We start from the raw sequence: 27,588 nt of genomic DNA on the forward strand, positions 1-27,588 counted from the left end.
TTAGAGCAGCCTTGGCTAGCTTTGCCGGAGTCGAGGCCCCTGGCTGGCTGCTCATCTTCCCTTGTAGATGACTGTCGTCCTGCTTGCTTTGACCTGCTCCCAGCAGCTCTTGCTACCAACTCTACAGACTCCTGGCACCTCCCACCTGTTCACCCAGCATTCAAGCATGACCTGTTTCCTCAGTTCCTCCTACCACCCCCTACTGGCTTCTCTAACTGGATTAGTCCTTGCTTCCCCAGCACTGATCGCTGTATGACTGACACACGGTGTCTTAGCAAGCCAGGACAATCAATGGATATCCCATTATGGAGACCATCAATGCTATGGACTGCTGGGCGAGCAGTAGAAGAGAGAATATGGGGATACCTGGGTTCAAATCCTGGTTCTGCCACTAGCTAGTTGTGTGACCCTTACCAGTTGCTGAACTTCGAATCTCAGTCTTCTCATCTGTATATGGGCATTAAAATGAAAAAACCCAAACCCTATCTCATAGGGTTACTGTGAAGAGTAAACACTATGGCACATATTAAGTCTCTGGCCTTGTGCCCGACACTTGGCAGATTCTCAATAAGTGTTTGTTCTTTTCCCTTCCTTTTTTCCCACCAAGATCTCTTCCAAGTCTAAAAGTCCACGAGCCTTTGAAACATATGTTCCCTTGTCAAACTATAACTTGGAAAGGTCAACAAGCTGCTAGAAAGTTTATCTTTCCCAGAGCAGCAAGGATCCCAGGTGACAGAAGCAGCCTGTGTGTCCCATATTACCCTGGAAAAGATCTCTCATTCCCTGTCCAAAGTCCGACTAATGAAGAGAGGGTGTTGTAGGCAATCAGAGTTCATAAACCACACTTGACTAAGCAGATGAAAGCAGGTTCAGTCTGCAGAGAAGCTGTGAGTGAACAAAAAGCCCAGAGAGGCCTGGGAATGCCCCCTGGGGTTCAGAGAGAGAGCAGTGACCTGAGAGTAGATGTGTCTGTAAACAACTGGGAGCAAATGGCTTAGCCAGGAATCCTCTGTGCTGGGTCAGGGAGGAGCCTGCAGCCTCCCACACAGACTCCCATGGAAACAGATAGGCAGAAGTGAGAGCAGCATTCGCCCTGGCCCTCTTCTTCAGGCAGGTGAAATGGGTCAATTTTGGAGATGTCAAAATGAACAGAAAGAGGAGGAGCAGGAGGCAGTAGTGTCATCTTCTGTTAAGAGCAGTGGTTCTCAGAGCAAGGTCCCAGGGCTAGCTGCAACACAAGCAAATCTGGGGTTGCCAGAAATGCAGATTAGCAGGCCCTGCCTTAGACCTAATGAATCAGAAACTCTGAGACTCAGACCCCGCAACCTGCATTCTATTAACACAGACTCCGATGCACACTAAAGTTTGAGATCCATTGGCCAGATGCTTTCGTTCGAAAATGGGAAACTTCCTTCCTATTTTGAAGCGGTGGGAGATGGCACGACAATGGAATGGTCATAACCTTTAGAGACAAGATCTGAATTCAGATCCTGGCTCTGCCCCTACGTGGCAGTATGATCTTGGACAAATCCATCCACCTCCCTGCACCCTGATTTCCTTACCTGTAAGATGTCTACCTTGCAGGGTGTGGTTAGGTTTAGAGAGAATGTAAGGGAAGCACTTTTCAGAGTGCCTGGCACGAAGTGGGTGCTCTCCATCACCACCGTCATCATAACCACGATAGCTGTGGACAAGCCCCCGGGTGAGTAAGAGCTGCATGCATTTAGGGAAAATTGCCAGGCCACATGGGACCCATCTTGCTTTCTGAGTGTTTAACATGTTGCTCAGAATGGTATTTGATGCCATATATCACCTGGCTCCATCTTCATGAAGCTAGGAACCTAAAGACTTAAAGATAATACTTCCTTTTCAAACTTGATGAGAAACACATCTCTATCTAATTTAGACATGCCAAGTGAAACCCCAGTTAGAAAAACCACTCTCATTATAATATGACCTCAGTGTTTTCTCACCCTACCCTTTTCCCTGTTCCTTTTGGGTAAATCTCTTAAGCACACAGTAGCAATGGGCAAATATTTGTTGAGTGTCAAATGAGTGGATTGGCTCAATTTGACTTTAAAATGCCCTGCTGTTGTGCAATACCAAGAACCAAATTCATGGTCGGGCCTTTAGCCTCCTAAGCTGGAAACATGATGGGACTGACCACAGCACCCACGTGGGTAACACATAAAAATCTCAGGGAATCAGACACTGAGGGGGCTGTATGAGACCAAGTTGGCCAGCACAGGTCATGTAGGTGACGGTCTGAATTTACAATGAGATAGCTATGGCCATTAGTCCCTGATAAAGGCCTATGCTCCAATAAAGTTCAAAAGAAGTGGACACTGGACACACATTCACTTCCCCACCTTCTTTTTATTATTATTATTTGAGACAGAGTCTCACTCTGTCACCCAGGCTGGAGTGCAGTGGTACGACCTCGGCTTACTGCAAGCTCCGCCTCCCGGGTTCAAACGATTCTCCTACCTCAGCCTCCCGAGTAGCTGGGACTACAGGCATGTGCCACCACACCTGGCTAATTTTTGTATTTTTAGTACAGACGGGGTTTCGCCATGTTGGCCAGGCTGGTCTTGAACTCCTGACCTCAGGTGATCCACCCGCCTTGGCCTCCCGAAGTGGTGGGATTACAGGCATGAGCCATTGCGCCCAGCCCACTTCCCCACCTTCCAAACCAGCTAGCGGTTTGCCCTTGGCAAACCATGGCCTCCGCAATGCAGAGCAAACTGGAACCAGAGCACCAAAAATGTCCTGCCAGTTTGCCTTCTAGAGGTGTGAATGTACATACTGCCCTTCCAGTTCTGGCCCGATGGGCTTAATTAATTCAAGCCCTCAGCATCTTCTTTTACCTCCAGATGTCTTGATAGTCTCCTGGGCCTCCCTGACTCCTATCCTGCTCATCTCTACTCATCCTCCTCACTTTCTACAACATCTAGCCCATCATGCCCACCCCCTGCTTACAGGATGAAGTCCCAGTGCCTTGGCAGGGCATTCAAGGTCCTTTGCAATTTTGCCACAGCCTACATATCCATCTTTACTGCCCATATCCAGTGCCTCAGCCACACCTGCCTCCTGCCTGTTAGCGCCCTGCTCACTCATACTTACTGGCCACTGACTGAAAGGCCCTTCCTCCTGTTGTCTGCCTGGAGGATTGTGGCACCTTTCCAGAACCTGCCCAAATGCAGCTTTCTGCGAAATGGGCCACCATCCCCTGGTGGCTTACAGACAGGGCCTTGGTGTGTTGGTCAGGCTGGAATACAGTGGCTATTCACAAGTGTGATCATAGCTCACTGCAAGCCTAGAATTTCTAATTGCAAGTAATCCTCCTGCCTCAGTCTCCCGAGTAGCTGGGACTTCAGGTGCTAGTCAGCTGAATGCTTTCTTAAGTCTACTCAGCCTGCAATTAATTCCTTCCCCCCCCCCATCCCACCCACAAATTCCCAGTCTCCTTCAGCACTTGGCTCTACTATCACCTTTAAATTGCTTAAAAATTATTTTTGACATAATTTCCAACTTGCAAGAAAGTTACAAGAATAGCACAAAGAGTTCTTGTATATCTTTCACCCCAATACCCTAAATATTGTTTGCGACATTAACCTTAACCTTCCACCCACTCAACTACCTACCTTTTTTTTTTTTTTTTTTTTTGAGACAGGGTCTCACTCTGTTGTCCAGGCTGGAGTGCAGTGGCACGATCTCAGCTCATGCAACCTCAGCATCCTGGGTTCAAGCAATTCTCCTGTCTCAGCCTCCCAGGTAGCTGGGATTACAGGCATGTGCCACCACGCCTGGCTAATTTTTGTATTTTTACTGGAGATGGGGTTCTGCCATGTTGGCCAGGCTGGTCTCAAACTCTTGACCTCAGGTGATCTGCCTACCTCAGCCTCCCAAAGTGCTGGGATTACAAGCATGAGCCACCACACTGCTTCCCTTCCTTCCCTTCCCTTCCCTTCCCCTACCCCTTCCCTCCCCTCCCCTCCCCCTTCCCCGTCCGCCTCCCCTCCCCTCCCTTCTTCCTTTCCTTCCTTCCTTTTCTTTCCTTCTCTCTCTCTTTCTCTTTCTTTCTTTTTCTTTTTCTTTTTTCTTTGATGGAGTCTCACTCTGTTGCCCAGGCTGGAGTGCAGTGGCCGGATCTTGGCTCACTGCAACCTCCGCCTCCTGGGTTCAAGCAGTTCTCTGCCTCAGCCTCCCGAGTAGCTGGGATTACAGGTGCCCGCCACCATGTCCAGCTAATTTTTTGGTATTTTTAGTAGCGACAGGGTTTCACCATCTTGACCAGGCTGGTCTTGAACTCCTGACCTTGTGATCCACCTGCCTCGGCCTCCCAAAGTGCTGGGATTATAGATGTGAGCCACCACGCCTGGCCGCCCCTACCTATCTTTCTATGTACTGTATCTAGAATCGTAATTTTACTTTTTCTGAACTGCTTGTGACTTACTTTACAGACATTACTCCCCTCTACTCCTTTAGTGTATATGCTTTGTAAAACCAAGGACATTCTCTTAGATAAGTATAGATAATCATCAAAATTAGGAAATTAACTTTGGTACCAACTATTTTATCTAATCCATAGATCTTATTCTGATTTCACAAATTGTCCCAATAAAGTTTTTTTTTTTTTCTTTTCAGAGACAAGATATTGCTGTGTTGTCCAGGCTGGAGTGCAGTGGCACAATCATAGCTCACAGCAGCCTCAAGCTCCTGGCCTCAAGTGATCCTCCCGCCTCATCCTCCCAAAGTGCTGGGTTTACAGGTGTGGGCCACTGTGCCTGGCCCCAGTAAAGTTCTTTAAAGCAAAAGAAAGTCCAAGATTAGACACCACATTTAGTTGTTATGTCTCTAGTATCCTTTAATCTAGAACTGCTTCTTTGTCTCTTCTCTTCTCTTCTCTTCTCTTCTCTTCTCTTCTCTTCTCTTTCTTTTTTTGAGACAGGGTCTCGCTCTGTCACTCAGGCTGGAGTGCAGTGGTGTGATCTCGGCTCACTGCAAGCTCCACTTCCCGGGTTCACACCATTCTCCTGCCTCAGCCTCAGGAGAAGCTGGGACTACAGGCACCCGCCACCACGCCTGGCTAATTTTTTTTGTATTTTTAGTAGAGACGGGGTTTCACTGTGTTAGCCAGGATGGTCTCGATCTCCTGACCTCGTGATCCTCCCGCCTTGGCCTCCCAAAGTGCTGGGATTACAGGCGTGAGCCACTGCACCCAACCTCCTTTTTGTTTTTCATGACAACATTTCTGAAGTGTGTAGGCCAGTTATTTTGTAGAAAGTACCTCATTTTGGGTTTGTTTGATGTTTCCTTGTGATGAGTTCTTGTTGTACTAATTTGGCAGAACTATCCCAGAGGTAACGCCCTGTTCATCTCAGTGTGTCATGTCAGGAGGTATGTGATGCCAATTTGTTTCATTTCCCGTGATGTTAACATGGGTCACGTGGCTGATTTGTTGATATATCTGAGTCCTCCCCTGGCCCATGAAACCCTTCTCAAGGTCAAAGAGAGACTCCGTCTGATTCATCCTGGCATCATGGTAGCTGAGTACTTGGAATGTTGGGAGGTGAGGAATAAACACCTACAGAGCCCCTCCCACATGCCTAGCTCTGTGGTCACTTCTCATTTAAGACTCACAGAGGCCAGGCGTGGTGCCTCAAGCCTGTAATCCCAGCACTTTGGGAGGCCGAGATGGGCGGATCACGAGGTCAGGAGATCGAGACCATCCTGGCTAACCCAGTGAAACCCTGTCTCTACTAAAAAATACAAAAAACTAGCTGGGCGAGGTGGCGGGTGCCTGTAGTCCCAGCTACTCTGGAGGCTGAGGCAGGAGAATGGCGTAAACCTGGGAGGCGGAGCTTGCAGTGAGCTGAGATCCGGCCACTGTACTCCAGCCCCGGTGACAGAGCGAGACTCATCTCAAAAAAAAAAAAAAAAGACTCACAGAGACCCTATAATTTAATCCTCATTTTACAGGTGTGCTCAATGAAGATAAATTATTTGCCTAAAAGCCCTTGACTGGTAAGTAGCAGATCCAGACTCAAATCCAGGTCTCTCTGCCACTTCCCATAACACTATTTCCCTGGAACTAATACACCTAGTCAACATCACGTAATGCTTTTTTGAATGAATATTTTTAAAATATTAAACAGAAAAATCTAACACCAAGATGACCAAGAAACTTAACACCTTTCTGTATCAGCAAGGATTCATTTTTTCCTTCCTTTTTATTCATTTATCCCTTCAACAAATATTTATGGTGGGCTTACTATGTACCAGATGGTGTTATAGATAATAGGGATATAATAGTGAATAAACAGCTTACATTCTAAGTACTAGAAAACCCAACTAAGGTCATTTCAAAAAGAAAAAGGCTAGCATTAGAGTAGCTTCACGGTTGGTTAATTTAGTGACTCCAAGGTGTCGTGGCTAAGGTTTGGGTTCTCTGAGACTCTTTCCGTCTTCTCCGTCAGGCAACAAGGTGTTTGCTTTCGTTTTAAGCAAGACATCCTCAAAGGAAACACAGGGAATGTTCCTGTCGTTGTCCCTTTATATTAGCAAAGAAAGTCTTGCTAGAATCCTCCTGGCTGACTCCCCTTCCACCCCATTGCCAGAACTATGTCATCAGCCCATGCCTAAATCCATACTTGGCATGAGGATTGAGCCACATGCCTGGCTTAGGCCCTCTGTGCTCACACCCCCACGCCACTCCAGACCACCTCTGAGTTCAACCTTCCCCAAAGAATTTGGTCATCAGAAGAGTAGGCAAGTGAACAAAATCGCAACTTTTTTTTTTTTTTTTTTTTGAGACAGAGTCTCACTCTGTTGCCCAGGCTGGAGTGCGGTGGCGCAATCTCGGCTCACTGCAAGCTCCGCCTCCTGGGTTCACACTATTCTCCTGCCTCAGCCTCTCGAGTAGCTGGGACTACAGGCGGGTGCCACCACGCCTGGCTAATTTTTTGTATTTTTAGTAGGGATAGGGTTTTACCATGTTAGCCAGGATGGTCTCGATCTCCTGACCTTGTGATCCGCCCGCCTCGGCCTCCCAAAGTGCTGGGATTACAGGCGTGAGCCACCACGCCTGGCCTGCAACTTTCTTTTAGGAAGGAAAGGGGGGAAAGGTTGTTAAATAGGCTACTGACAAAAGTTTTCAAATCTCCCCTCCTAGTTTACCAAATATTTAGACTCTGTGGCTTCTCAGAAACTCTTGTTTATACAAATATAAATTTGCCTCATTGCTATTCCTGGTATTAAGTTCTGCTTTTTTTACTTACCGTTCAGTCACATAATGTCTTTCCCTATATATTCGTATATCTTGTCCCATTCCAAAATAAGGTTGCTTTTCCATGAGTATACAGAATCTTAGCCAGCGGAGGTTTAAAAGTATTTAATAGCTAGCACTAAGATGTTCATTGACCACTGCTTCATGTGGGATCCTGGAGGCTGCTGGGCCAGGCATTTACTATTTAATGGCTGGATCAGGGGATGTTCAGGAGAATACCAGTGGAGGGGCAAAGGAGGCTTGGAGGACGCTCCGGCTGTACTATTTACCAGCTGATAGGAAAGTATTTGTTTTAACAACTTGTGTAACAGTCCCCATGTGACAGGCTAGACGTCAGTGCTAATCTGCATAATGGCCATTTCCAGTGTGAGTATAATGACCACGGCACAATTTTCCCAGCTTCTGCCCCATGGTCGGGCATCTGGGCTATCTTCAGTTTTAACTGCAATATCAAGCTCAGTTCTGCACAAGTCTATATGTGCTTTTGTTTCATTTTTATATTTTATAAACTTATTTATAAATATGTATTTCATATTGTTTCCTTGGAAGATATTTCCCAAAGTGGTATTCCAAGGCCAAAGGGTCTGATCAATTTTATAATTTGACATAGTGATTTTAAAAGCATTTAACCATGGGTTCAGAAACATCCTTGCCCATGTTTTCACAGACTCCTGTTGCTGGAGAGCTGGCAGGCAGTACGGTATGGTGGAAGGAGGGTGGGTGTTGGAGTAAGGAGAGCTGGGCTTGGGTCTGGGCAGTGTTTCTGTACTAGGAGTTGGGGACTTGGCAGTGTCTTAACCTCTGTGAAACTTGGTTTCCCCAACTGTGAAATGTGAAACGGGGGAAGTGCCATCTCTCCCAGCATCAGGCACAGCAGGCATCAGTTCCTGATCTTGGCCTAAGGCCCTGGCCATCCTTGTCACACCCTCACCCTGGCCCGCCTTTGTGGAAGGTAGGCTGAGTAACTTGAACAAGTAACTGTCAAAGTGTCAAGGAAGGTGTGGGTTCTGCACCATAAGGAGGGGTGTAGACTGCCATCTTCTGGAGCAAAGTGTTAGTGTCCAGATGATTTAGGGATCAAGCTACTTCCCCTTGTGTCCCCGTGAAGATCTGCCCCCATGGGGGAAGCTACAAGAGAAGAAGGGGGAGGTTCTCCCAACACAGGCTGGCCCTGCCCTAGAGACTGGTACTTTCAGGTGATGTCCTCCTTCTGCCAGTGACGCTGAGAGAGAGGAAGATGCTGGGTTTTGAAAGTCTGCTTGTAAATGAAGGTGCTTTTGGAGACTGTGGAGGTGATGGCAGAAGGTATCTTCACGAAAACAGGAGGTCTCTATCAGCGATTTATTAAACGGGTTCAGAGAGGCTGACCGCAGTGGTCAATCAGTCCACAAATATTTACAGAGCGCTGACCGTGTGGCAGACACATGCTCTGGCAAACGCTGTTGAAGGAGACAGGCAGGGTTCCCGCTCTCATTGTCTAGTGGGAAACTTTGGTGATAAGGTTCATTCTTTTTTAACTGATATGCTTTCTTTTATTTAGTCGGAGAGAAACAGAAAATTAAAAGTAATTTAAACCATAATATTTTGCCTCTCAAACACTACAGCCGCTTTTATTTCAATACCTTCCAGCCCTCGCAGATGTATGTGCACACTTTTAGCAGAGCTATGATCATAATGCATATGTGATCCTGAAGTTTGTTGTATTTGACTGATAATAATCATCTCTACATTGCTATCAATCTTCATAATTATCCTTATCGCTGTATAAGAGGCAAATGTGTGGCTGTATCAAAATCTATATAGCAATTCCCTCAAGTTTAGACTTTTTTTTTTTTTTTTGAGATGGAGTCTCGCTGTGTCACCCAGGCTGGAGTGCAGTGGTGCGATCTCGGCTCACTGCAACCTCTGCCTCCCGGGTCAAGCTATTATCCTGCCTCAGCCTCCTGAGTAGCTGGGACAACAGGAGCCTGGCATCACCCCTGGCTAATTTTTGTATTTTTAGTAGAGATGAGGTTTCACCATGTTGGCCAGGCTGGTCTCGAACTCGTGACCTCAGGTGATCTTCCCACTTTGGCCTCCCAAAGTGCTGAGATTACAGGCATGAGCCACTGTGTTGGCCTCTTTATGCAGATTTTTATTCCATTACTTCTGAATAATCATGGATATAGTTCTTCCTATGTGTTTCCATATTAGTTCCCAAAGGAACTATTACTAATTTCCAATGCCACCAATATTGTGTCAGTAAATCAAATTTGCTGCAGTGTCAAGCACATTGAATATCATTGCTTTAAGGCATTTTTGAAAATATTTTTAAATAGAGTCCCAAATTTGCTTTCTGCAGCATATCTTTGGATGCCAGTAGGCAGGTTCTTTTTTTTTTTTCCCCACATGTGCTATTTATAATTGCTCTTGTGTGAATGTCTGTTTATATTGTGGTTAAAAATATAAACAGTTGAATGAGTTGAATGAGTCCCTTGTTTGATGGCTTTTCTTAAGAGAGAAAAGCAATAGAAGATCGCATTATTGTAGCCCAGAGGGTCAGAATGGCACATAGGGTGTTACTCATTGGGTTAATAACTCTGTCTGGAATCTTCCCAAGAAAACTCAGCTGTTCCAGGATCTAGAGTGCAAGTCTCTTCTGCTGCCCATAACCGCTAAGCGAGAAAAGTGATTCTATAACACCCTTGGTGTGCTTGATTCAGTCATGGAAATGACATTATTTCTCAGTGTTTATGAAAAAGAGTTGGACACCAGCCTAGGTTACAATAATGCAAATGAAAAGTATGCAATTGGAGGGTTATTTCCTAGTGACTTGGAAAAATGCATGGCATCCTTGAGTGTCTCAGTTGGAAGAAGGCCTCTTCAGATACGGCCCAACCCAGAGAAGTGAAGTGACTTGCGGAAGCTCACACAGCAAGCCAGAGGAGGACTAAACCCCTAGCTGGCGTCTATTTTAAATGAACCTGTGATTCTCTCCTTCCAGGCTTCCTCTGCTCTCCATTCCTTCTTCTCCCACCCATGGCCTGCCTCCTCCCAGCCTGCATAATTACCAAAGCACGCTCTGGGAGTGCCTTCTGTCTTGGGAGTAGGTTTTCTTTTCCTACATACCGTCCAACAAGACCTCTGGGCCCTTCTCTCTGGGAATTCAAAGTACTGTGCCACACAGTGTTCTGTGCAGTAGCTAAAATATTTTGCCAGAGCACACGATCTTCTCCTCAAAGCAGACTGCGGATGTTAGAAGCTGGGCCTGTGTGAGGGTGGGAGATCTTGACTTTGTCAGGAAGGCTTTTATGGGCAAGGTGACTCACGCCTGTAATCCCAGCACTTTCTGAGGCGGAGGCGGATAGATCACCTGAGGTCAGGAGTTCCAGACCAGCCTGACCAACGTGATGAAACCCTGTCTTTACTAAAATTACAAAATTAGCCAGGCATGGTGGCGCATGCCTATAATCCTAGTTACTTGCGAGGCTGAGGCAGGAGAATCACTTGAACCCAGGAGGTGGAGGTTGCAGTGAGCTGAGATCATGCCACTGCACTCCATCCTAGGCAACAAGAGTGAAACTACGTCAAAACAAAACAAAACAAAACACCAGCAAACACCTCACTACTATTTGCTGGGATGATTAGATGGAGAAAGAACATTTGATTAACACTAACCATGTAGTAGGCACTACCTCCCTTAATTTTCTAAAATCACCTATGAAGTCAGAGATTTGGAAGTGGAGGTTCAGAGAGATTAGGGAACTTGATTGGCTCCCACAGCTATGGTGTTACTAATCCACTGCTTCTGGAAAGGCTGATCAGAATCACCGGGGGGCGGGGGGAGTTTCAGACTGGTGTTCACATGTTTCCCAGTGAGAACAGCTGCACCCTGTGGTACTCAAGGTAGGATTTGTGTGCCAGGACACCACCCCACAGACGTCCTGGTCTGGACAAGTGTCAACAAACTGATGAGGTATAGCAGGAGCTAGAAATCCATATAGAGGGTTTGTGGCAAAGCCAAAGAAAATAGCATCTGGAAAAGTTCCTTCGGGAGGAAAAAAATAGAAAAATCCTAAAGATTGGGACAAGGGGAGCATAACTCAAGGCCAGAGAAGGGAGAGGCTTGGTGGGTGGGAGGGTACAAGGGGGCAGGGCCCAGGACAGGCTGACATGTTCCCAGGAAGGATGCTGGGAGGTGGGAGGATGTGGCAGGGCTTGGGACAGGGAGGAGGCACCTGGGCAGAATCTCTGTCTACCACACTTGGAACAGGCAGGCAGCAGCTGTGCTAGGAGGAGCACTTGACCAGGAGGTTTAAGATGCAGTTCTGGCTGTGTAGCCTCAGACAAGTCACATTAGCTGTGACTTGCTTTCTTTCTCATTAAAAACAGGCATAAAAATAATCTTCTCTGCCTGCCTCTCAGTGGGATTATGGGAACTGACTGAGTTAACTCATATAAAAGTGTTTCGTAAACTGTGAAACACTATACAAATGTCACAGAAGGATTATTAGATACAGCAGTAAGTTCTAATTCATTATTATTCAGAATTCCAGCAACTTGGCTTGTTCTTGGCTGTGTTTTATTGACAAGGCAGCATCTGATGCCCACTGAGATTCTGCTCATTAAAGCCTGGCACAGAGTGAGGCCTCCGTGTTAGCAGCCCTCCCCACCCCAGCTCGTTTTTCCTATGTTCGTACACCCTCAGTCCAACTAGGATGGATCTCAGCTACATAGAAAAATCTCTGATAATGGTCTGACTGCCCTTGAAAAAAGCTTAACTCTCATTCTCAAAAAAAGCTTTTGGTGAAAACTTTATTCATACAAGAATATATATATATATATATATGTATATGTATAATGTGTAAGTACAGTTTAAGGAATAATAAAACAAAACACACACTAAACTTTAGAAAAAATAACTACCAGTGCCTGCAAAGCTCCTATTGTCCTTCCCTGATGCATTCTCTTCACTCTCCTATCCTCGATTTTGGATTTATCTTTCTCTTGCTTTTTATTTTTTTGAGATAGGGTCTCACTCTGTCACCCAGGCTGGAGTGAGTGCTGTGATCATGGCTCATTGCACCCTCGATCTCCTGGGCTCCATTGATCCACTTCAGCCTCCCAGGTGGCTGGGACCACAGGCACGTGCCACCACACCTGTGTACTTTTTTTGTTTTTAGAGATGCAGTTTCACTATGTTACCCAGGGAGGTCCCAAACTCCTGGGGTCAGGCAATCCTGCCTCAGCCTCCCAAAGTGCTGGAATTACAGGCGTGAGCCACTGCGTTCAGCCTCTCTTACTTTTAGAAAGAGCTTTCCCTCCTATATATTATCCTTAGTTTTTCTTGCCTCTGAACTTTGATCAAGGGGATCATACTCTAAGTATTCTTTTATAACTTGCTTTTTGCATCTGTGATCTCTGTATGTTGATGCGTACAGCTGTAGTTTATTCATTTCACAGCTATATAATTTCCACTATGGGAATGTGTTAGAATTTATTCCTCCTACAGTAAATGGACATTTGACTTGTTTCCAATTTGGGACTATTTTAAACCATGCTTGTTTATGTCTCCTGTTGCCTATACATGAGAGTTAATATTTATCTAGAAGTGGGATTACTGAGTCATAAGGTATGCATGTCTTACATTTTATCAGATAAGGCCAAACTGTTCCAAGTGATTGTACCAATCCACTCTCCCACCAACCATGTATGAGAATTCTCATCGTTCTACATCCCTGCCCCTGCTTGATATTGCCTGTGTTTTAAATTTCTGCCAGCCTGGTGGCTGTGGAATTGTATCTAATTTTTATTTTAGTTTGCATTTCCCTTATTACTAAGGAGGCTGAGCATTTTTTCATATGTTGGTGGTCTTTTTGTATTTCCTCATCCCTGAAATGCCTGTTCATGTCTTTTCCCCACTGAAAAAATTAAATTGTTCATTCTTATTGATTTGTTGAAGTTTTAAAAATAGATTCTGGACAGGAGTTCTTTGCCTGTTGTATGTGTTACAGTGATCCAGTCCAGTCTCCTGGCTTGTCTTCTCCCTCTCTGTATCATGTTTTTTATGACTAGAAGTTCTTAATTTTAGTGCAGTCACCCTTCCTGTTTTCCTTGCACTTTTGGTGTCTTAAGTGATTTTTTTTACCCGAGGCCCTAAAGACAGTCTGGATTTTCTTCTGAAAGTTTCAGCATTCCAAATATCTTTCTTGGGACTGCCCTGCCTACTGAGCTCCTGAATCTTTCCACAAAACGCTTCTGCAAGCCGGAGGTTATTTCTATTCCAGTGGGCCTCCTCTCTGCACAGAGGGCCCCGGAGTTCTGCCAAGTGCCCAGAGAAAGGCTCCATTCACAGGGCGGGCTGCTCTCCGTGGCCGCGTGTGTCCCGCGCTTTCTGCCGGCCGCGGGCCCCTAGGAGGCGCCTTTGCTCCAGGCCTGGAGCTCCCTCCCGGGGCTCCTCTTGCACCCGGCTCCTGCCCCGGGGGCCCTTCCTTCCTGCAGACGGCGGGGGCGGCATCTCCTCTGCGGGGAGCCAGGATCTCTGCATGGGGCCACCGCCCTTGGGCCTCGCTAGCCTCGTCCTGCCCCTGACCCGCTGGAGCTGGGCCTCTCTTCCCATTCCTGCTCCCTCAGTTTCAAACCCTCTGCTTTCAAACCTACCCTTTCACTTCCTGCTCGGACGCCTTTCTTGGAATCCTCTTGGTTCCTCCCTTCTTATCTTTAAGGGAGGCCCAGCAGTAACATTATTTTATGGGTCAGATGCTGCTGAGGGTTCAACCTACTCCAAAGTGTTGCAGCATGTAACTGACGAAACTGCAGGCTCCCCAAAGGATCAGACACTAGGGAGCCACAAAAGGTACAAAACCGAAGGGGGCACCGCATGTTTCAATGTTTGATTTTGCCTGACGTTTTCCGCTCCACCGGTTAAGAGTTGGCTCCACGGTTTCCTCTTTCCTCAGTTTCCTTATCTGGTAAGACTGAGTTAATAATCACTACCTTCCCGTTTTTGTAAGGATGAAGTAAGATAACTTGGGTAAGGCTCATGGTGCCTGGCACATAATAGGGATTCACAAATATTAGTTTCCCTTTGTCTTAGTTTGAGACCCCAAAATACACAGCCAGAGGCCGAGCTTAGGCACATAACACTTTTTTGGTTGGCTTCATATCTCAGGGAAGCAAGAGTGGAGGAAAAAGAGAAATGAGGCAGTCAGGCAGGAAGCAGATTTAGGGTGGTGTGGAGGAGCCGGAGCAGGTCAGGGGCCATGCGGGGTTTCCCTGGAGAGGCTGCATGGAGAACCTGGAGAACCTGAGGGTGCCTGCCCACTTCCTATCTTTCATTAGTCAAAGCTCACCTTGTGGGAGGTTGAGTCCCCTGCATTCTAGGCTATTTCCCTCAGAGCCCTCTGGAGGACTTCTCGGGAAGCCAGACCTGCCTCAGGTCTGGCTGCAGTGGGAGGGATGGGAGCCGCACCACACCCTGACCCTTGTCCTTAGGGGAACCCGAGGCAACCAGTGGCATTAGCAGATGTGGTGATGGTGGTGGCTGTTAGGAATCCATGACCTCAGGAACAGTGTGAGTTACCAATAGGACCACTCTGGCCAAGAAGCAGGGTGAGGGGCCCAGATGCAGGATGGGAAAGGCAAGTGAGCCGAGTGGACCTGTGGCATGAGTAGACTGCATTGGGCACACCTGTCACTTTTGTGTTCATGCAAGCTCTGCTTCGCAGGACATCTAACATCAGGAACATTCACATTCATCAAATACCAATGGGGTACAGAGATGAATGAAGCAGGCATGCGGTCTATGGTTTTATGCACTAAACAAATACTGTGTTTCAGAAGGATGGGGTGTTTTTGCTCATGTCATTGTCCAGTGCAGGTCAGTTGTTCTCCTGAGTGGCTCTCCTCTATGCGGTGACTCGGGGATCCCGGCTGCCTTCATCTTCTGAAACCATCATCTATACCATCCCAGTCACTTTGAAAGGGGCAGAGAGGATTGATGGCTCTCATGAGAACTTTTAAGGGCCACATCACTTCTGCCTACATTGTCTTTGTTAGAATTCAAGTTCAAACCCAATCTAACAGCAAAGGAGTCCAGGAAAAGTTTTCCTTTGTGTCTAGGAGGAGGAAGCATCATAGGAAAACACAGCATTGTCTCTACCACAGAATAGAGAGAAGTTAAGGTATGACCTCTGTCTCAGAGGACCTCAGGATCTAGCTGGGGAGAAAGAGCAACTCGAAGGAAAAGTTGAATAACAAAACATGATTGCAAATGCTTTGTCAACAGTATTCTGAAAATAGCAATAATAACAATAATAATAAACAGGCTGGGCACAGTGGCTCATGCCAGTAATCTCACCACTTTAGGAGGCTGAGGTGGGAGGATTTCTTGAGTCCAGAAGTTCGAGGCCAGTCTGGACAACATGGTGAAATCCCGTCTCTACAAAAATACAAAAATTAGCCGGGCATGACAGCAGGTGCCTGTAATCCCAGATACTCGGGAAGCTGAGGCAGGAGAATTGCTTGAACCCGGGAGGCAGAGGTTGCAGTGAGCTGAGATTGCATCATTGCACTCCAGCCTGGGTGACAGAGTGAGACTCTGTCCCTCCCCCTCTTCCCCCTCAAAATACTGTAAGAGTTCACATGACCAAGAGTGAATCAGAATGGTTGGATAAGGGTTTATGGAGAAGGTGGAACTCAAATTGGGTTTCGAAGGACTGGCAAGATTTAGCCACAGAATAGGAACTATTCTGCAGGTGAGGGAAGAAGCATAAACCAACAGTCACACTGGAGAAAGCAGGAAAGAGTTAATCCTGGTTAAGTGCAGGCACTAAGGAGTCCTCTTGATTGCTGGCCAGGGAGGAGGTTCCTATGGAGGGACTGGGGCGGAATAAGGGAGGGCTGGACAAGAGTCGGAGAGGCTTCCTAGCAATTTGCCTCCCTTCCCTGTGCTGAAGTATTTCACTGTTTTAACAACCAGAATGACTTCATCAGTGTATATAGGCTGAACATCTGCCCTGTGTTAAAGACTTACGGTGGCTGAGGATGGAAAGAAAGGTTGGAACTAAATTGTGATAGACTGTGAGTGCCCACATGTTTGAGATTTCCAAAACAGAGATGAACATCATTTATTTTCACAAAGCTTAGAGACACCTCCTCCCAATAATAACCAATAATAAACAAATGGTTACATAGAAATAAATGACAGTGCATTCCTATGATAGGATACTCTGTAATCATTAAAATCCAACTTCTGAAGACTTTTAATGACAGAATAAGTGAAAACATAAAACTATAGAGTATAAGATCAATGTAGCAAAGAAGAAATATAAAAATATCAAAACTAAAAGAATAAACATCTAACTGGAAATAGTGGTTTTTAAATTGACAAAAATTGTGTATATCAGTAACATGTTGTTTTGAAATATGTATAATTAGTGGTTATTTTTGAATGGTAGTACTATCATTGATGTTTTTTTCATCAAGTTTTTTTTTTATGTTTTGACTTTTTCTATAATGAAAACATTACTTTTATAGTGAAAATATATAATAAATGTTATTCCTCAAAAGTAAAGTATAAACATGTGGAGTTTGGTACAGTGGCTGCCATTGCCATTGTTTTATTCTTTCTTGCAGGTGAATCCCATTCTCATTTTTGCAGTATCTGAGAGCTGGGTGCCTACATGACGCAGTCTACAGTGGCTGAGCACCTTCTGCCCCTGGGATCTCAGACTCTGCCTGCCACAGAGCAGAGGACTGGAAAACCCCTCCCACTTGCTGTCATCATTCCTGAAAGGTCTTCAGGTGTGCCTGTAATTCCAGGAATTCTCGGAGTGAATATCTACACTAGAAAAGCACATAACTACCATGAACATAAGATGTGGGAGTGCCAAGGATTGACCATAGAACTATAGACAGTGGATCACAGCTAGATATAACTTCTCATTTTGTAGATGAGAGACCTGAGGCCCAGAAAGAGGAAGGCACTTGCCCATGGCCATACACTGAGTTAGTGAGACTTGAGCCCAGGTCTCCAGGGTTCTGTGCTCTACTAGTCGCAAGCTGTTAGGCAACTGGCTTTCCTGGGTTCTGGTCAAATTCATTTTTTTGCCTACTCTGCTGCATCTACACAGTCAGATGTGATTTGGGTTAAAGTTCATTGAATCATGTCTATTTCTCATCTGTTCAGTTTTGTGGCTCCCTGGGTCTCTTTGACTAACTTTGAGAACTTCTGTTCTTGTTGAATCCAATATGCTATCAATACATGGTGAAAATATTATCTGCAGTCTGGCACTTCCTCAAAAAGTTAAACATAGAGGTACCATATGACCCAGCAGTTCTCCTCCTAAGCATATACCCAAGAGAACTAAAAACGTGTTCACACAAAATATGCACTCATGTATTCAGCAGCATTATCCATAATAGTCAAGAAGTGGAAACACTCTAAATGTCTATCAACTGATGAATGGATAAAGAAAATGTGCTATGTCCATACCACGAGATGTTATGTGGCAATAGAAAGGAACGAAGTATTGATCCATGCCACAATACAGATGAACCTTGAAAACATTACGCTGAGTGAAAGAAGGCAGTCACTGAAGACCACAGATCATATTCCATTTACATAAAATGTCCAGAATAGGCAAATCCATAGAGACAAAAAGTAGATTAGTGGTTTAGTGGTTTTCAGGGGCTAGGGGTGGGGCAATGGGAAGTGACTGCTAATGGATGTGGAGTTTCCTTACTGGCGGATGAAAATTAGATAGTGGTGATCACTGCATAACTCTGTAAATATATATGTGTGTGTGTGTGTATAAACACTTTAAAAGGATGAATTTTGGCCTGGCGTAGTGGCTCATGCCTGTAATCCCAGCCTTTTGGGAGGCCGAGGCGGGTGGGTCATTTGAGGTCAGGAATTCAAGACCAGCCTGGCCATTATGGTGAAATGCCATTTCTACTAAAAATATAAAAATTAGCTGGGTGGTAGTGGCACATACCTGTAATCCCACCTACTTGGGAGAGTGAGGCAGGAGAATCACTTGAGCCTGGGAGGCAGATGTTGTGGTGAGCTGAGATAGAGCCACTGCATTCCAGTCTGGGCGACAAGAGTGAGAAAAGAAACAAAAAGAAAAAAAAATAAGGATGAATTTTATCGGATCTAAATTACATTTAAAAAAAGATGGTCTCTGATTAAAACCCAAGGAAAATGAGGCCGGGCGCGGTGGCTCAAGCCTGTAATCCCAGCACTTGGGAGGCCGAGACGGGCGGATCACGAGGTCAGGAGATCGAGACCATCTTGGCTAACACGGTGAAACCCCGTCTCTACTAAAAAATACAAAAAACTAGCCGGGCGAGGTGGCGGGCACCTGTAGTCCCAGCTACTCAGGAGGCTGAGGCAGGAGAATGGCGTAAACCCGGGAGGCGGAGCTTGCAGTGAGCTGAGATCCGGCCACTGCACTCCAGCCTGGGCGACAGAGCGAGACTCCGTCTCAAAAAAAAAAAAAAAAAAAACCCAAGGAAAATGAAATTGGAGGAAATCCACAATGAGAAAAGTGTTATAGTATGAAGATCTATGCTTCAGCTAGACTTATACATGCCTAAAAAGAGCATTTATCAGTAGGTTTTCTACTTGAAAAACGGAGTGGAATGGTGGAATGTGTCCTGCCTTATAAAGTAGCTACTCAGATGTGAATTAGATCTCAGTTCCTCTACTAAGTGGTTGTATGACCTTGGTCAAGTTACCTACCCTTCATCAACCTCAGTTTCTTCATCCATTAAATGGGATAATAAAGTCTCTCTTACAAGTAATGGCATGTATTGTGTCTTGCATTCACATTTAGTTGCCTTTGGTTTCCCCTTATCTCTTCCATAATCTCAGCAGTCACCCTGAGACTGCAATGTTGGGGGTACTTTCGCTCTCAGGCAGTGTCTGGAAACTTTTCTGAGTGCTTCTTAAACTGTAACATGCATAGGGGTTCTTTCTTTCCCCTTAGCTTTTCTCAAACTCTGTAGGTTTAGTGACTAGTTCAAAGCTTCTCAAACAAAAATGTGCATAGAATCACTTGGGAATCTTGTTAAAAATACATAATCTGATTCACAGGTCTGGGATGGAGTCTGAGATCCTGCATTTCTAAAAATCTCCAAGGCAATGCTATTGTTTCTGGTCCTTGGAAACACCTGACTAGCATGGTTCTAAGTCACTGGAACTGTGAAGCTAGAATGATTTATAGAATCTTCCTCCAGTAGCAAAATTAACTGGGTTTTATGACTAGAATACTTTACAAAAACATAGTCCAAAATAGTGTCAAAATATTTTTAAAAAATTCCTTTTAGGGGCTGGGCGCAGTGGCTCACGCCTGTAATCCCAGCACTTTGGGAGGCCAAGCAGGCGGATCACCTGAGGTCAGGAGTTCAAGACCAGCCTGACCAACATGGTGAAACCCTATCTCTACTAAAATTACAAAAACTAGCCGGGTGTGGTGGCGCATGCCTGTGATCCCAGCTACTCCAGAGGCTGAGACAGGAGAATCGCTTGAAGCCGGGAGGCGGAAGTTGCAGTGAGCTGAGATCGCACCATTGCACTCCAGCCTGGGTGACAGAGTGAGACTCTGTCTCAAAAAAAAAAAAAAAAAAAAAATTCCTTTTAGATCTTCACAGAAATCTCTGCAGCCTTCTCTGAGGGTACAGAGTTAACATATGAAATTCTAATTTGAACCACAAAAATTAACAGCAACACATATACTTGTATGAAGTGTCAACATTTTTCAAGTGTAACTTGCATCTTGTATCTCCTTTATTCCACTTAGACCAGGTCTGGGAGGAAGGCAGAGTGTGGGTGATTATCTCCATTTTGTAGATGACAAACACTGAGGTGCAGGTAGGTTAAGTGGTCTGTTAAGGCCACTTAGATTGTCTGTGGCTGAGCCGAGGCACATGGAAGACCACTCCTCCCTGTACCTGTGTCCTGGGCCCACCCCCCTTATAATGACATGTCACAGGATTTTGTGTAACTTCAGATCTTCCCCCTGGTCCTGGGTCTATAAATAAGGCAACTCTAGGGATAAAGAGGCAAGAGAGGCCAGGCGTGGTGGCTCACGCCTGTCATCCCAATGTTTTGAGAGGCTAAGGCAGGAGGATCCTTGAGGCTAGGAGTTTGGCACCAGCCTGGGCAACATAGTGAGACCCCATCTCTAAAATAAAAAAGAAAAAAGCAAGACAGAGGACCCCTAGCAAAGGGTATCCTTGGATGTGCAAGATAATAGACCTAGTAATATTTCTGCCCTTCCTCTCTGTGGCCCCCACCCCACTATTCAGAATTTAAAAATGTCACAGTCTTACCTACACTAAAACAAGCATGTTTGGTATCCAAATACCCATCTCGCTATCTTCTTGCCCTTGCTGTTTACAGGAAAGCAGGAAGGCTGCAGGTCTCCAGCCTTCCTTTCAGATGGCACACCACAGCTGAGCTGATGCAGGCTCCAGAAAACTCTCAGGCCTTTGCAGGGGGAGTAGAGGCAGAAACAAACTCTCTTCAGAGTTGGAGTTTCTCTCTGCTAACTCAACTGGACATTCATAAGTCTAAGAGTGTGACTATCAGCATTGTAGGTTTCAACCTGGGGAGGTTTAAAAATGAAGTGTGGGCCCCACCCCCAGAAATCTGGGATTTTGAAAAGCTTCCCAGGCTTTTCTAACATATAACCAGGGTGGCAAACTGCTGAACCGTGGTCAAGAATTTGCATAGATCCCACCTACTACCCTGCCCTACAGGTGGGTTACTTCTCTCCACTCTGTCCCACATACAGAGATTGTGCTCACCCTGAATTGAAATGTATAAATTCCCCTCCTCACAAATGGGGTCATGTGTGTGAAGCGTGGGCTGGAAAGGAGATTGGTTCATCTCTTGGCTTCACCACTTGCTATTAGCAAGGCTGTACAGGGAGGGAGTTACAGGCACAGGTCTTCTGGGTCTGCATCCTGACTCCACTGATAACTAATTTAATGACTCTAGACACATTGCTAAGCCTTTCTAAGCCTCGGTTTCCTGATCTGGGAAATGGGGCTGTGGGTTGTTGAAGAGATGCTGGGCTGGGAAGAGAGCACAACTGCATGACCTGAGCATAAGTGTCCCTTTACATTTTCCAACCTCAATACCTCACTTTCCCCACTCTGGTCACTGTTCTAAGAGGATGCAGGAGTTGACTAGGCCGGGCGCAGTGGCTCATGCCTGTAATCCCAGCACTTTAGGAGGCCGAGATGGGAGGATTTCTTGAGGCCAGGAGTTTGGGACCAGACTGGGCAACATGGCAAACCCCATCTCTACAAAAAGTACAAAAATTAGTTGGGCATGGTGGCGCCCATTGTCCTAGATACTTGGGAGGCTGAGGTGGGAGAATAGCTTGAGTCCAGGAAGTTGAGGCTGCAGTGAGCCGAGATCGCACCACTGCACTACAGCCTGGGCAACACAGCAAGACTCTGTCTCAAAACAGCAGCAACGACAAAATAAAATAGATGTTGACTGGTAGCAGGAGTGGGGTCCAGCACCCATCTCCTAAATCTGCCAACCCACTCTATATGTTATTCCACCCAATCAAATTAAATTGCATTTCTTCCTATTTAAGCTCACGTCTGCAACCCGATTCCATCCTGCCCAGCCCTGGCGGCTTTCCTAACTGGTCAAAGCAACTGAATTTCATTCAGTTCAATTATTCTATATTTCTCTACTCGTAGAGTTGCCAGATTTAACAACCACCACCACAAGATACAAGATGCCCAGTTAAATTTGAATTTTAGGGAAGCATTGAGCAATTATTGTAGTACAAACATGTTCTGTGCTATGTTCAAATTTGAATTTGAGATCTTTTAAAATAAAAATTCCAATTTCAGCAAAATGTACTTTATCTGGCAACCCTACCCTAATATCACTGCTGACTGCTGGGGAAGAGTTGGCTTTGTGCCTCTGGGGCTTTTTCTTTGCCACATCATAGCGCTTGGATTGTGAGACAAATTATAACTGTTTCCCTGCAGACTGGGGGCAAGTAGAAGACATGTATGCAATTAATATTTCTTTTTAAAAATTACTTAGCATAGTTCCTGGTACTATTTGTGGAAGGTAGAAAGGAAGGAAAAGAGGAAGGGAGAGGCTGGGCACGGTGGCTCACGCCTGTCATCCCAATACTTTGGGAGGCCGAAGTGGACGGATCACGAGGTCAACAGATCAAGACCATGCTGGCTAACCAGGTGAAACCCCATCTGTACTAAAAATACAAAATTTAGCCGGGCGAGGGGGCGGGCGCCTGTAGTCCCGGCTACTCTGGAGGCTGAGGCAGGAGAATGGCATGAACCCGGGAGGTGGAGCTTGCAGTGAGCCGAGATCTAGCCACTGCACTCCAGCCTGGGCGACAGAGCGAGACTCCGTCTCAAAAAAAAAAAAAAAAAAAAAAGAGACGGAGGGAGAAAGGTAGAGATGACGGGGAAGGGTGTCCCTAGGTCTGAAGCCCCAACGGTACCTTTCAAGAAGGAGACTCGAGTGGTGGCCTTGGCCCCTTCTATCTGTAATGCCCGCAGCTCTGGTCAGGGCAGAAACCTCTGTGGCTCTGTGAAAGACTGTCTTGGGGCAATTAGCTTGGTACGCACATTGTTGGTGTTAACATATGGGACTGTATGGTGGACGCACCTGACGGCAATGAGTACCCCGAGTCTACCCTGAGAATGACCCTGTATGGCAGACGCACCTGAATGCAGTTCTGAGTTAAGGAATCCAGGAGTGGCCAACCCGGAGTCATTCCTTATTTAGGAGGAACATCTGAGCCCCTGGCCCTTCCTGTGGAACGTGTACAGGAAATTGAGGCCCTTCGTTTTGGCTTAAATGAAGGTTGCCAGGTGGAGATTGTTAGGGGGAGGGTACTAAGTGAAAATACTATGTAAACTACATGCCTTTGGCAAACAGTTGTGTTTCTCCCGTCCAGTCTGCCACCACTGGACTCCTTCCCCTGTATGTAAGCCCTTAATAAAACCCCATGTGTCCTTTGCTGGCTCTGGGTCTCTTCTTTGGCTTTTTGAGCCTGGTGCCATTCCCCAGTGGAGTCGATAGGGGTTTGGCACAGCAGGGATCAATCCAGTAACCCTGCCCTCCCCCCACCCATGGGAGGAGATAGCAAAGAATGGTCTCACTTTACATCAACTGTACTCCCTACAAAGTTAATCATCAACCCCATCCCAATGCATCTTGCAGAGATTGGAGGTGGAGTGGTGGGGTTTTGGGGGAGAAATGAGGTACTGGTGCTGCAGAAATAGCGCTGTGCCTGTCAGAAAGTTTACACAGGGCTACCTGGCCCCACAGCTGGAGGTGCTATAAAAATGTTAAACGTTTCCAGCTGGTGCCTCTTGGGCACTTCTGGAAATGAGGAAAATCCCACTATCATGTCCTTAAAATACAAGGAAGCAGGTGCTACACTAAGGACATTTACCAACAGGACAGGGGCAGGACCACCTCTGCTTGGCAGGGGTGAGGTGGAGTGAGGTGAGGTGGGGCAGGGAACCGCTGAGGCTAGGCAGTGACTTGAAGAAGCCAAGCACCTGCTCAGAGAGGGGAGGGGCCTTCCAGCCAGAGAAGAGTATTTGCAAAGACCTGGCAGGAAGGACAGGGAAGAGTCAGGAATTCTGGCCTGGCTGGCTGGTAGAGTGCCCGGGGGCAGGGGAGGGAGATGCTTCTGAAAAGTGAGTTGCAGACACTTGTGACGGTTATGACTGCCACAAGTAAGGGGCACAAGTAAGGGGCCACAAGTAAGGGGCACGGCCTTTTGTTGACTTAATGGGGCACTCAGTCTTTAGGTAGGAGAGTAACATAATAAAATGTGTGTTATTTCAACTTATTTTGCATATTATCTCTTTATGATAAAGGGTATTACAATGGCCTGTATGTTTAAACATTTTACATTTCTAATACTTGTTTTTAAAATTATAGGGTGTGGCGGGCGCGGTGGCTCAAGCCTGTAATCCCAGCACTTTGGGAAGCCAAGACGGGTGGATCACAAGGTCAGGAGATCGAGACCATCCTGGCTAACTCAGTGAAATCCCGTCTCTACTAAAAAATACAAAAAACTAGCCAGGCGAGGTGGCGGACGCCTGTAGTCCCAGCTACTCGGGAGGCTGAGGCAGGAGAAAGGTGTAAAGGTGTAAACCCAGGAGGCGGAGCTTGCAGTGAGCTGAGATCCGGCCACTGCACTCCAGCCTGGGCGACAGAGCGAGACTCTGTCTCAAAAAAAAAAAAAAAAAAAAAGGGTGTGCAACATTCCAGAACAAAAATTTCCAGGGGATTTTATAAAACAATTAAGAGAAGATACATTCTTTGTGGAGCTATTTTAATATAGTAGTCTGCTGTATATACATTTTCATTTCTATTAAATTATAAGGGGTACTAAGTAATTATAAAGTCTGAATAAATCTACGTTTATAGAAGAATATTGCCAAGGTCAACACAAGTTACTATTTTTATTTGCATTTTCAATTAAAAGATTAACTTAAAAAAAAAAAACCTCACCCAGTGACTCCTGACATGTACCAGTGCTTACTTGACACAGAATATTTTCCCACTTCTGCAGTAACATAGGCAAATAATTCAGAAACTTTTGTGCTTTTAGAAACAACAGCCGAGTTTCAGAAAAAAAAGTATTTTCTCTGGTTCTTCACAGCTCACCTTGAATATTATTTGGATTTTTTTTTTTTTTTTTTTGAGATGGAGTCTCACTCTGTCACCCAGGCTGGAGTGCAGTGGCGCCATCTCGGCTCACTGCAACTTCCACCTTCCCAGTTCAAGCAATTCTCTTGCCTCAGCCTCCCAAGTAGCTGGCACTGCAAGCACCTGCCACCACGCCCGGCTTATGTTTTGTATTTTTAATAGAGACAGGGTTTCCCTGTGCTAGCCAGGATGGTCTTTATCTCTTGACCTCGTGATCCCCCGCCTTGGCCTCCCAAAGTGCTGGGATTACAGATGTGAGCCACCGCGCCCGGCCCTATTTGGGTATTTCTAAAACTACTTGTACTTTTATTTAAAAAATTTCAAAACATACAGAAAAGTTGCAAAGACCATACAACAAGCGCCTGTCTACTCTTCGATGAGATTCCCCAGTTGTTAACACTGGACCACAGTCTCTCTCTGCACCTCCTGGGTGTTGATGTCCCTTCGGGTCCCACCTTGGGAGAACCTGAGATCTTGCCCTGCTCTGAAACTGTTCAATCTTCCCTCCCTCCAAAACATTGACACCCACCAGCCTCCCAGTTTCTCATTGTACTTCATTCTTTGAAATGAGGAGTAAGAAGATTTGAGCTCAAATTCTGTTTCCTCTACCTTGTGACCATGAGGAAGACAGTTTCTGGGCTCCAGTTTCCTCATTTTTAAAATGGAAAAATGTGGGGGAAGGGAGAGCACCAGGACAAACAGCTAATGCATGGGGGGCTTAATACCTAGGTGATGGGTTGATAGGTGCAGCAAACCACCATGGCACATATTTATGTGTGTAACAAATCTGCACATTCTGCATGTGTATCCCGGAACCTAAAATACATTTTAAAAATAAAATGGAGGAATAATGCTTTAAAAAAGTCAATGTATATGAAAGTGCTTTGTGAACCCTAACAGCTCCATAAACTTGTAAGGGGCCATTATTACCATAAATGAAATCCTCTGATGTATTAACAGCTTAATGAGTTAATGCTCCCAAGTTATCAAGGCAGCCCGATGAACTGGGAACCACTTTGAAGCCTGAGAGATCTGTCTGCCTTTAATTACTTGTGTGACCTTGGGCAACATTGTGTAACAGACTCTCTGGGGTCTTAATTTCTTCATCTACAAAAGGGAGATCCCGATCCCTACCTCACAATGGAGTTATTTATGTTTGCTCAGCCCCAGGGCTTGCTGGACTGACCAGGGCTGCAGTAGAAGAAGGCAGAGAGGTGAGGGTTGAGTGTTGGGGTGAGAGGGCACAGGGGCAATGATTCTCAACCTTGGATGCCCATTGAAATTATGTGGAAACTTAAAAAAAATCCCAATGCCCAGGTTGCACCCGGGACAAATTATGAGACTCTCCAGGCAGGTGAGGCCGGGCATCAGTATTTGTTAAAGCTCCCAGGCGATTCCAATGTCAAGTGAACGAACAAAGCTAACTTCTGCTGTCCCTTCTCTTCTCTCCCTTTGGGACCATGACCCCAAAGAGTAACTAATGGGGGCAACCCTAGGCCTGGCGCAAAGTGGTGAAGAAGGCACTCCAGGGTAGGCAGGACGTTCAGATGCTCTCCAACACAGGCAGCTGCACACTGGGGCTGCCTAAGCTTCCTGAGTGTATTTAGGTCCAAGTCATTAAGTGACATCATTTGAAAGCTAAAAAGATCAGACTACAGCATCATGTTGATACCCCTTCTCCCTTACCACCACACCCCCACAAGTACAAAGGATCTTATTTTTAAAAACTCTCCTTAATGATAGCTATGTACTGAAATGTTGTTGAAGCTACCTGTTCAAAACATCAGCGATATACTTAAATGTATAATAAGCACATTATGCATTTAGCCTGGGTTTACAATTGTCAGCCTGTCAACAAGCTGCGCTGTCAGCCAGAGGCTTCCAGGAGACCACGTGGGCACCCTCCAGCCAGGTCCTCCTATGCTGGGCTGTTCCCTAGCCCGCATTTGAATAATTTGGGTTTAGGAATTACAATGAAGCTTTGCATCTATATTATGTTCTTGCTAGCATGTTTTGGGGAAGGCTATAATTTAGTGCCTCTGCCTCCAAAGATGGGGAGCAGAGTCCTTCTGCTTTGTCAAAAGGGTGGCAGGACAAGCAGGGACTCGACCCAGAAGTCTTGGCTCTGAGGATCCCTCTCTCCTCAAAAAGCAGTTGCCTTTGCTTTTTGGAGAGCTTTCCCGGGTAAATGGCTAGTTTCACCTGGCATAAGGTTTGCCGGGTAGTTGCTGCAATAAATAGTGCAGGTGATTCAAATTGTCTAGGTGACCGAACACCTGGAGGTTGTGGTGCTTTTTCAGCTACTGTGCATTGATCACTTACTATGTGCCACGTGCTTGATGGACATTGTGGTATCTAAACTGCCGTACATTATGCAAGGTGGATGCTATCCCCACTTATTTTCCAGTGATAAAACAAAGGCTCAGAGAGGTAATAGTTGCCCAGAATTACACAGCTAGTAGATGGCAAGTCCAAGATCGGAAATGTAGAGCTGATGGACTCCACTCTCAGCATGAAGCTACACTGTTTCATGAGGCCCGAGTTATCAGCCCCACCACCTCCTCTGGCGGTGAGGCCTCCTCAG

At 45.9% G+C, this 27,588-nt stretch overlaps 1 long non-coding RNA gene across 1 annotated transcript; it reads left to right on the plus strand.

Moving 5' to 3' along the window:
• The first annotated feature begins 4,708 nt into the window (after nt 1–4,708).
• On the plus strand, nt 4,709–17,546 carry LOC111521720. The gene is made up of 2 exons (XR_002725043.1): nt 4,709–4,771; nt 16,904–17,546. It is a non-coding gene; the product is annotated as an uncharacterized LOC111521720 (long non-coding RNA).
• Nucleotides 17,547–27,588: the final 10,042 nt, after the last annotated feature.

The sequence above is a fragment of the Piliocolobus tephrosceles genome, chromosome 6, assembly GCF_002776525.5.
Source record: "Piliocolobus tephrosceles isolate RC106 chromosome 6, ASM277652v3, whole genome shotgun sequence".
Classification (NCBI taxonomy): Eukaryota; Metazoa; Chordata; class Mammalia; order Primates; family Cercopithecidae; genus Piliocolobus; species Piliocolobus tephrosceles.